Source organism: Pectinophora gossypiella, unplaced genomic scaffold (assembly GCF_024362695.1).
Source record: "Pectinophora gossypiella unplaced genomic scaffold, ilPecGoss1.1 Pgos_41, whole genome shotgun sequence".
Taxonomy (NCBI): Eukaryota; Metazoa; Arthropoda; class Insecta; order Lepidoptera; family Gelechiidae; genus Pectinophora; species Pectinophora gossypiella.
This window is the reverse complement of record NW_026063251.1, coordinates 627,941-639,837: the sequence shown is the minus strand read 5'-3', so window position 1 is coordinate 639,837 and position 11,897 is coordinate 627,941. Positions and strand designations below refer to the sequence as shown.

General features: G+C 38.0%; 1 long non-coding RNA gene across 1 annotated transcript; it reads left to right on the top strand.

Moving 5' to 3' along the window:
* Positions 1 to 1,332: 1,332 nt before the first annotated feature.
* Positions 1,333 to 3,254, top strand: LOC126381244 (uncharacterized). Its single transcript, XR_007568735.1, has 3 exons — positions 1,333 to 1,562; positions 1,699 to 1,839; positions 2,659 to 3,254. It is a non-coding gene; the product is annotated as an uncharacterized LOC126381244 (long non-coding RNA).
* Positions 3,255 to 11,897: the final 8,643 nt, after the last annotated feature.

The following is an 11,897-nucleotide window of genomic DNA, read 5'->3' as shown; positions in this document are numbered from 1 at the left end:
ACTTGCATAAGTAGGTCTGGGGGGCTGCCGTTCCTTCATTTCATCAGTCGGATGTTTTGAATAATCTAAATATTTAATACGAAGTGAACATTGAACATTCTTATCACAATGAGGGACATTCTTGGCTACGTTCCCGAAAAAAATATAGATAACGCTGTGTATCCATGGATGGTGGCGCAAAGCAACCTTGTTAGTAATTTGAGTTTAAGGCCCCAGGAAATTAGATTCACCCCGGGTGAGACCGCGCTATTATAATAGAAGATGAAGCTGTAGGTATGGCATAAATAATACCTTTGCGTAACCTGTTGATAAGACATAACAACAGTAGAAACTGTATGGCTGTGTACCATTGCCTTCCGATTTAAGAAAATTAAAATACGTTTACCTATTTTTAACGAATTTAACGTAGGCTTTTTAGCGGGAAACGGAAACGGGACAGTTGCTTTCTTCATCGAATAATCTAAATAATTACGAAGTGGTGTTTTGTGGTTAATGATCGCATTAAGTTAGTCGGAAGACATTCGCGAGTGTTATGATATCGGAGTATTCAATAAACAAAGTGTATCTGCCTATTTTCGCTTCGTGCCAGGAAGCCGCTTCATAACTCGAAAGTTTATGCGGACTTTTGAGTTAATTCGTTTGGGGTTCAGAGTAGGAGTCTACTCCGAGGGTGGGGGCTTAGGTTTCATCATCATCACCTTTCATCATTTCATTAATCATCAAGAAAAAAAATACGTAAGACATGGCTGTATGGGCATAGTCCCCTTTGCCTTACCCTTTGGGGAAAACCAAAAAAAAAAAGAGAATTTAACGTAGTACATTTGGCTGTATGGGTTATGTTCCCTTTGCCTGTTCTATGGACAAAATAACAAAAAAAATAATTATATATTTTATTTTATTTTTTTAGACTTTTTGGCTGGAATGGACAGTTGTTTTCTTCATTGAATAATCTTAAATCTAAATAATTAATACGAAGTGGTGTTTTGTGGTTAATGACCGCATTAAGTTAGTCGGAAAACATTAGCGACAGTGTTATTATATCGGAATATTCATTAAACAAAGTGTATCTATTTATTTTCGCTTCGTGCCAACAAGCCGCTTCATAACTTCAAAGTTTATGCGGACTTTTGAGTTAATTCGTTTAGGGTTCCTGAGTAGGAGTCTGCTCCGAGGGTGGGGGCTTAGGTTTCATCATTCATCGTCATCACCTTTTATAATTTCATTAATCATCAAGAAAAAAACAATGTAAGACATGGCTGTATGGGCATAGTTTCCTTTGCCTTACCCTTCGGGGAAAACAAAAAATATATTTTTTTGTCTCGGTCGTGTCTCGGTGAACATTTGAACAATTGGTGAAGTTCTATTGTATTGATATTTTCCTGTGCTACTTTTTTCCTACCTACTTTATTAGAATTTGTAACTTACAAGTTCATCGAGTCGAGCCCTACTTCCCCGTTTTTGCGTGGATATTCAACTGGTAAAACTTCCAGAACCATTATGTGTTTTGGATAAAGCCGAAATGATAAAAAGTTTGTGGATAATGTTCGTTGATAAATTGCAATGTAAGTAATATACAATCGAATGACACTGTTATTATAAAGTTATTTATTTATAGGTGTTAGATGCTGATCGACTTTGTGTGTAACTCATACTAAGAGATGCAAGTAACAATAACAAGTCTCCTGATGAATGTTCCAGTCCGAGAGTTGGAAGCAATGTGTCTGTATAAGATGTGAAATATCTTTGGGAAGGCATACAAGAAGACAAAATCACAGGCCATAAGCTTGAAAGAAATGAAGAGTGACATTATATAGAAAAACAAAAATATCTCCGTGACAGGTAATAGGGTGAATATCAAAATGTGCCAAGTTTGGTGGCGAACTTTCATATTATTTTTTCGTGAAAAATTGGGTTCCGACATGATAAAGGATCCAAAAGGAGGAGGAGGATCCTTTTTCAAGTCGGAACCCAATTTTTAACGAAAAACAAAATATAAAAGTTTGCCACCAAACATGGCACATTTTGATATTCACCCAATAAAGTATTAAGGATTATAATTTACATTGTGTAAGAGCTATTTAAAAGGTTTTATGTGTTTCAATCATAATGGGGGACTTTCCAATCGGTGTTCCCCAAAAACACAATAGATGGTATTGTTAAGTTTCTTCGTTTAAACTTCTAACTTCATGGATAATAGACATATGCATCTTTTATCTTTGTTTTTGGGTATAAATGATGATGGTATATTATGATGATACAACTTCCACCTATTATTATTCTGATCAAAATAAAGAGAAGCAATATAGGTAGCAATGTCATTCTATACATAATGTGATCCTAATATCAAGAAACAATTAGTTTTATATTATATGATGATTCCATCATTACATTACATTTTTGAATAATTATGTACCCCAGCAATGAGAAAATAGGTAATTATCAGGTTAAAAGTGAACAACGCCATCTATCATGTGTTTGGGGAATGTCGATTAGAAAGACCCTCATTGTTATAAGGCAACTTAAGTTGGCATATTTTAATTTCATCCCTACAGATTTAATAATATTGTTATAATCAGGCATATTGTGTAAAATATATTATTGTACATGGGACATCAAAACTACAATTATTTTTTTAAGAACATTCATATTTGCTTTCAGATTCCGGATGGATGCTCATGTATGCGTTGTTTGCAGGATGAGCTCACCTCAAAAGTATTAATATCTAGTGAACATAAGAGCTGTGTAAAGTGTGCCGTTCTGTTGCATTGTATGTAGTTAGTAGCTATTTATGTTCATAAATGTTGTTAAACTACGAGCTTAAATCACTTTATAATTTATATTATCATATCATTAAATAGTTAAATAAGCTAGTTAGGCACATAACCCATATATTTTAATGTTATTGTCAAGTTTATTCTATACCTACTTACTAATATGTTACCATATTAAGTTCCCTGACATGATTTATGTAATGACTATGTACTAACATCAGTAAGTAGTAACTGGGACCAGCAGCTTAACATGCCATTCGAAGCATAGATTATCTTACTTCAGGCAATCGGTTGATCAGCCAGCCATCTCCTAACCAAACTGGGGATCACAAAGTAATTTTTGGGGAGTTGAACCGAGGACCTCCAGATGTGTTGACCCAACAGTCAGCCACTGGACCATGGAGGCCGAGAGTACTTGGTTAAGTTGCTGTTTTATTTCAACTATTTAATTAAATGTAGAAATATTTTGTGTGGTTGCACCTACTTATGATATTTTAAATATAATATATAATAAAACAACTTATTTCTAAAAATATATCTTTCATTGTCTTTTAATAAAATTGTTTCATTTTAAAATTATTTTGAAAAATATAAATAGTAATCACATAGTTTACCACCACTTCAACTGATAAGATCTCACAATCAGTGTTTTGTTGTAAGTATCAAAATTGTTAGTTGCATTTTAATGTAGGTACCTATATACCTACCTACTGACAGTGAACTTATGACCTTTTGAGACCAGATTTCCACATCAAACATCCTTTGGTAGTCTTTATTGGCTTAAATACAAGACAAATATTATTACAAAATCTATAGGTACCAATGAGGGACTTTCCAGACTACTTTTCCCAAACAAAGATAGATGGCTCTGTACAGATGTGTGATCGTTTAACCTTCTAATTTTACGGATAATTTATATACTGCCATTGCATTATAATATATTTGAATAATTATTTATTCGAGTAATGAGAAAATAGGTATTTACGTATTTATCACGTTAAATCTGGACAGCTCCATCTGTATTTTTTTTTGAGGAAATAGCCTGGAATGTCATCTATTAGTATTTTATAAAATATTTCTATTACCTACCTACCTACTTAGTTACTAAATATGCAAGAGTAGGTAACATGTGTTGTTGGTGCTGATTCCAGTACACACTATCGAAGTTTATTTGAAGTTATACCTGTCATTTTCTTATCAACCGAAAAGGAAAGGGACGGATGATTGAAAACTGTAACTGGGTACCTTCACACGACTTATTTAAACTATGATAATCGCTAATTACAGTACCCAATGCACCTAGAGCGAGGCGTCAAAGTCACGTCGAGATTGGGATAATCGACGCTATTACCTACAGTAGCTCGTGATTACCATGGTTACTCCCTACCAACTCGCTTGAGATCGTGGTTACCATGGTTACGAACTACACGACCCTGATCGACAAGCCCGTGACCTTGACGCGCTTGGCGCGATAAAATTTGATCAAGATTTAGTTAGGTCTCGTGAAAACAAAAAAGATCCAGGTGCGATAGGTTTGCGAGGCCGTAGGGTGTCTCCCTGGTGCGGAGCAGTTTTCGAAGATCGAGCAGTATTTCAATACTCAACATCACGTTCCGATCAAATCCCTCATACATACGTTTTACCCCTGAGGAATTTTCTGGAAAAACAACAATTTTCTGGAATTTTGTATGGCGACCGTTTTGTTTTTCCGCCATTTTGTTCTTTTTTTTACCGGCGATAGAATTTGACCAAGATTTAAATAGGTTTCGTAAAAAAAGAATCGTTCCAGGTGCGATAGTTTTGCCAGACTGTAGGGTGTCTCCCTAATGCGAAGCAGTTTTTCAAGATCGAAAAAGGTTTCCATACTCAACATGATGATCCGATCAAACCCCTCATACATCATATTACCCCCGAGGCATTTTCGGGAAAAACGAAAATTTTGTATGGCGACCATCTTGTTTTTTTTTACCGGCAATTAATTTTGACCAAGATTTAAATACGTCTTGCGAAAAATTATTGATCCAGATTTTATAGTTTTGCTAGGCCGTGAGGTGTCTCACTGATGCGGAGCAGTTTTTGAAAACCTGGAAGTATATCCGTACTTTAGATGACGTTCCGATCAAAACCTTCATACATAATTTTTATCCCTGAGGCATTTTCAGGAAAAACGAAAAATTTGTATTGCGGCCATCTTGTTTTTCGGCCATTTAGATTTATTTTCAACGGTGATTGGATTTGACCAAGATTTAAGTACGTATAGTGGAAAAATAAATGTCTCAAGTGCGATAGTTATGCCAGGCCATGCCGCCCTGATGCGGAGCAGTTTTCAAAGATCGAGAAGTATTTTTATACTCGACATGACGTTCCGATTACACCCCCATACACAGTTTTTACCACCGAGACATTTTCTGGAAAAACAAAATTTTGTATGGCGGCCATCTTGTTTTTCCGCCATTTTGTTTTTTTTTCACTGGCGATAAAATTTGACCAAGACTTTAATAGGCTTCGTGAAAACAAAAAAGTTCCAGGTGCGATAGTTTCGCCAGGCCGTAAGGTGTCTCCCTGATGCGGAGCAGCTTTCGAAGATCGAAAAGTATTTCCATATTCAATATAATGTTTCGATCACATTCCTCATACATCATTTTTACCCCCGAGGCATTTTCGGGAAAAACTAAAAATTTTGTATGGCGGGCATCTTGTTTTTCCGCCATTTTGGTTTTTTTTCAGCGGGGATTGGATTTGACCAAGATTTAAATATGTTTCGCGAAAGAAAAATTGCTCCAGGTTTTATAGTTTTGCCAGGCCATAGGGTGTCTCCCTGATGCGGAGCAGTTTTTCAAGATCGAACAGTTTTTCCATACTCAGCTTGACGTTTCGATCACACCTCTCATACATCGTTTTTACCTCCGAGACATTTTCTGGAAAAACGAAATTTTGTATGGCAGCCATCTTGTTTTTCGGCCATTTTGTTTTTTTTTTACCGGCGATAAAATTTGACCAACATTTTAATAGGTTTGGTGAAAAAAGAATCGTTCCAGGTGCGATAGTTTGCCCAGGCCGTAGGGTGCCGCCCTGATGCGGAGCAGTTTTTGAAGGTCGGGAAGTATTTCCATACTCAATATGACATTTTGATCTCATCCCTCTTACATCACATTCACCCCGAGGCATTTTCGAGAAAAACGAAAATTTTGTATGGCGGCCATCTTGTTTTTCCGCCATTTTGGTTTTTTTTCAGCGGGGATTGGATTTGACCAAGATTTAAATATGTTTCGCGAAAGAAAAATTGCTCCAGGTTTTATAGTTTTGCCAGGCCGTAGGGTGTCTCCCTGATGCGGAGCAGATTTTGAATATAGAGAAGTGTTTTCATACTCCACAAGACGTTCTGATCACACCACTATACATAATTTTTAGCCCCGAGACATTTTCTGGAAAAACAAAATTTTGTATGGCGGCCATCTTGTTTTTCGGCCATTTTAGTTTTTTTTCACCGGGGATTGGATTTGACCAAGATTTAAATAGGTTTCGTGAAAAAATAATCATTCCAGGTGCGATAGTTGCGCCAGGCCGTAGGGTGTCTCCCTGATGCGGAGCAGTTTTCCAAGATCTGGAAAATTTCCCATACTCACCGGGAGGTCCCGATCACTTTTCTCATACATTATTTTTACCCCCCGACGCTCCTTCTGGGAGAACAATTATGTCAGTGAGTGAGTGAGTCAGTGGGTTTGTAGCTATATATAATATAACTAGATGTCGCGTGGTTCGCTCGCAGCAAGCTGCTCGCGTGTCTTGTTTTCCCGCCATTTTTTTACCGCGATAGAATTTGACCAAGACTTAAATAGGTTTCGTGAAATCAAAAAAGTTCTAGGTTCTATAGTTTTGCCAGGCCGTAGGGTGTCTCCCTGATGCGGAGCAGTTTTCCAAGATGACGTTCCGATCACACCCCTATGCATACTTTTTACCTCTGAGACATTTTCTGGAAAAACAAAATTTTGTATGGCGGCCATCTTGTTTTTCGGCCATTTTGTTTTTTTTCACCGGCGATAAAATTTGACCAAGATTTAAATAGGTTTCGTGAAAACAAAAAAAATCGAGGTGCTATAGTTTCGCTAAGCCGAAGGGTGTCTCCCTGATGCGGAGCAGATTTCAAAGATCGAGAAGCTTTTCCACGCCCTATATGACGATACAATCAAATTCTTCACACATCATTTTTACCCCCGAGGCATTTTCGGAAAAAACAAAAATTTGTATGGCGGCCATCTTGTTTTTCGGCCATTTTGGTTTTTTTTTCACCGGGGATTGGATTTGACCAAGATTTGAATAGGTTTCGTGAAAAAAATATTGCTCTAGGTTTTATAGTTTTTCCAGGCCGTAGGGTGTCTCCCTGATGCGGAGCAGCTATCGAAAACCCAGATGTATTTTCATACTTGAGATGACGTTCCGATCACATTCCTATACATCATTTTTACCCCCGAGGCATTTTCAGGAAAAACGAAAAATTTGTATGGCGGCCATCTTGATTTTCCGCCATTTTGATTTTTTTTCACCGGCGATTAAATTTGACCAAGATTATAATAGGCCTGGTGGAAAAAATAATGTTATAGGTGCGATACTTTTGCCAGGCCGTAGGGTGCCGCCCTGATGCGGAGCAGTTTTCAAAGATCGAGAAACATCTTCATACTCTACAAGTCGTTCCGATTACAACCCTATACACAGTTTTTACCCACGAGACATTTTCTGGAAAAATAAAATTTTCTATGGCGGCCATCTTGTTTTTCCGCCATTTTGATTTTTTTTCACCGACAATAGAATTTGACCAAGATTTAAATAGCTTTTGCGAAAAAATAATTGACCTAGGTATAATAGTTGCGCCAGACTGTAGGGTGTCTCCCTGATGCGGAGCAGTTTTCCAAGATTTGGGATTTTTCCCATACTCACCGGGAGGTCCCGATCACACCCCCCATACATCATTTTAACCCCCCAACGCTCCTTCTGGGAGAACAATTATGTCAGTGAGTGAGTCAGTCAGTGGGTTTGTAGCTATATATAATATAATAATAATAACTAGATGTCGCGTGGTTCGCTCGCAGCAAGCTGCTCGCGTGTCTTGTTTTCCCGCCATTTGTTTACCGCGATAGAATTTGTCCCAGACTGAAATAGGTCTCGTGAAATCAAAAAAGTTCTAGGTGCTAAAGTTTTGCCCGGCCGCAGGGTGTCTCCCTGATGCGGAGCAGGTTTCAAAGATGATGTTCCGATCACACCCCTATACATCATTTTTACACCCGAGACATTTTCTGGGATAACAAAAATTTATATGGCGGCCATCTTGTTTTTCGGCCATTTTGTTGTTTTTTCACCGGCGATAAAATTTGACCAAGATTTAAATAGGTTTCGTGAAATCAAAAATGTTCCAGGTGCGATAGTTTTGCCAGGCCGTAGGGTGTCTCCCTGATGCGGAGCAGATTTCAAAGATCGAGAAGTACTTCCATACTCAACATTACATTCCGATTACACCCCTATACATTATTTTTACCTCTAAGACATTTTTCTGAAAAAAAAAAATTTTGTATGGCGGCCATCTTGTTTTTCGGCCATTTTGTTTTTTTTTTCACGGGCGATAAAATTTGACCAAGATTTAAATAGGTTTCGTGAAATCAAAAATGTTCCGGGTGTCTCCCTGATGCGGAGCAGATTTCAAAGATCGAGAAGTACTTCCATACTCAACATGACATTTCGATTACACCCCCATACATTGTTTTTACCTCTAAGACATTTTTCTGAAAAAACAAAATGTTGTATGGCGGCCATCTTGTTTTTCCGCCATTTTGATTTTTTTTCACCGACAATAGAATTTGACCAAGATTTAAATAGCTTCTGCGAAAAAATAATTGACCTAGGTATAATAGTTGCGCCAGACTGTAGGGTGTCTCCCTGATGCGGAGCAGTTTTCCAAGATTTGGGATTTTTCCCATACTCACCGGGAGGTCCCGATCACACCCCCCATACATCATTTTGACCCCCCGACGCTCCTTCTGGGAGAACAATTATGTCAGTGAGTCAGTCAGTGGGTTTGTAGCTATATATAATATAATAACTAGATGTCGCGTGGTTCGCTCGCAGCAAGCTGCTCGCGTGTCTTGTTTTCCCGCCATTTGTTTACCGCGATAGAATTTGTCCCAGACTGAAATAGGTCTCGTGAAATCAAAAAAGTTCTAGGTGCTAAAGTTTTGCCCGGCCGCAGGGTGTCTCCCTGATGCGGAGCAGGTTTCAAAGATGATGTTCCGATCACACCCCTATACATCATTTTTACACCCGAGACATTTTCTGGGATAACAAAAATTTATATGGCGGCCATCTTGTTTTTCGGCCATTTTGTTGTTTTTTCACCGGCGATAAAATTTGACCAAGATTTAAATAGGTTTCGTGAAATCAAAAATGTTCCAGGTGCGATAGTTTTGCCAGGCCGTAGGGTGTCTCCCTGATGCGGAGCAGATTTCAAAGATCGAGAAGTACTTCCATACTCAACATTACATTCCGATTACACCCCTATACATTATTTTTACCTCTAAGACATTTTTCTGAAAAAACAAAATTTTGTATGGCGGCCATCTTGTTTTTCGGCCATTTTGTTTTTTTTTCACGGGCGATAAAATTTGACCAAGATTTAAATAGGTTTCGTGAAATCAAAAATGTTCCAGGTGCGATAGTTTTGCCAGGCCGTAGGGTGTCTCCCTGATGCGGAGCAGATTTCAAAGATCGAGAAGTACTTCCATACTCAACATGACATTTCGATTACACCCCCATACATTGTTTTTACCTCTAAGACATTTTTCTGAAAAAACAAAATGTTGTATGGCGGCCATCTTGTTTTTCCGCCATTTTGGTTTTTTTTTCACCGGGGATTGAATTTGACCAAGGTTTAAATACGTTGTGCGAAGAAAGAATTGTTCCATGTGCGATAGTTTCGCCAGGCCGTAGGATGTCTCCCTGATGCGGAGCAGTTTTTCAAGATCGAGAAGTATTTCCATAGTCAACAAGACGTTCCGATTACACTCCCATACACAGTTTTTACCAATGAGACATTTTCTGGAAAAACAATATTTTGTATGGCGGCCATCTCAATCAGTCAGTGAGTCAATTGGTTTGTAGCTATATATAATATAATAATAATAATATATAATATATAATATATAATATATAATATATAATATATAATATATAATATATAATATATAATATATAATATATAATATATAATAATATAATAATAATAATAATTATACTATAAATAGCTGGAGACCCACTGACTGACTGACTGACTGACTCACTGACATAATTGTTCTCCCAGAAGGAGCGTCGGGGGGTCAAAATGATGTATGGGGGGTGTGATTGGGACCTCCCGGTGAGTATGGGAAAAATCCCAAATCTTGGAAAACTGCTCCGCATCAGGGTGACACCCTACAGTCTGGCGCAACTATTATACCTGGATCATTTTTTTTTGCAAAACCTATTTAAATCTTGGTCAAATTTTAGTGTGGGTGAAAAAAAAACAAAATGGCCGAAAAACAAGATGGCCGCCATACAAAATGTTGTTTTTTTTTAAAATGCCTCGGGTGTAAAAATGATGTATGGGAGGTGTGATCGAAACGTCAAGCTGAGTACGGAAAATGTTCTCAATCTTAAAAAACTGCTCCGCATCAGGGAGACACCCTACGGCCTGGAAAAACTATCGCACCTAGGACTTTTTTGTTTTCACGATACCTATTTAAATATTGGTCAAATTTTATCGCCGGTGAAAAAAAAAAACAAAATGGCGGAAAAACAAGATGGCCGCCATACAAAATTTTCGTTTTTCTCGAAAATGCCTCAGGGTGAATATGATGTAAGAGGGATGAGATCAAAATGTCATATTGAGTATGGAAATACTTCCCGATCTTCAAAAACTGCTCCGCATCAGGGCGGCACCCTACGGCCTGGGAAAACTATCGCTCCTGGAACGATTCTTTTTTCACCAAACCTAATAAAATCTTGGTCAAATTATATCGCCGGTGAAAAAAAAAACAAAATGGCCGAAAAACAAGATGGCCGCCATACAAATTTTTGTTTGTCCAGAAAATGTCTCGGGTGTAAAAATGATGTATTTGGGTGTGATCGGAACGTCATCTTGGAAAACTGCTCCGCATCAGGGAGACACCCTATGGCCTGGCAAAACTATAGCACCTAGAACTTTTTTGATTTCACGACACCTATTTAAGTCTTGGTTAAATTCTATCGCGGTAAAAAAATGGCGGGAAAACAAGACACGCGAGCAGCTTGCTGCGAGCGAACCACGCGACATCTAGTTATATTATTATTATTATATATTATATTATTATATTATTATTATTATTATATTATTATATTATTATTATTTATTATTATTATATTATTATATTATATATAGCTACAAACCCACTGACTGACTGACTGACTGACTGACTGACAGGGTTGTTCTCCCAGAAGGAGTGTCGGGGGGTCAAAATGATGTATGGGGAGTGTGATCGGGACCTCCCGATGAGTATGGGAAAACTTCCAGATCTTGGAAAACTGCTCCGCATCAGGGAGACACCCCACGGCCTGGCAAAACTATCGCCCCTGGAACGATTATTTTTCCACAAAACCTATTTAAATCTTGGTCAAATTTTATTGTGGGTGAAAAAAATCCAAAATGGCGGAAAAACAAGATGGCCGCCATACAAAATTTTATTTTTTCGGAAAATGTCTCGGGGGTAAAAACTATGTATGGGAATGTAATCGGAGTGTCTTGTCGAGTATGGAAATACTTCCTGATCTTCAGAAACTGCTCCGCATCAGGGAGACACCCTACGGCCTGGCAAAACTATCGCACCTGGAACAATTTTTTTTTCGCAAAACCTATTTAAATCTTGGTCAAATTCTATTGTGAGTGAAAAAAAATCAAAATGGCGGAAAAACAAGATGGCCGCCATACAAAAAATTGTTTTTCCAGAAAATGTCTCGGGGGTAAAAATTGTGTATGGGAGTGTAATCGGAGTGTCTTGTCGAGTACGGAAAATGTTCTCAATCTTCGAAAACTGCTCCGCATCAGGGAGACACCCTACGGCCTGGCAA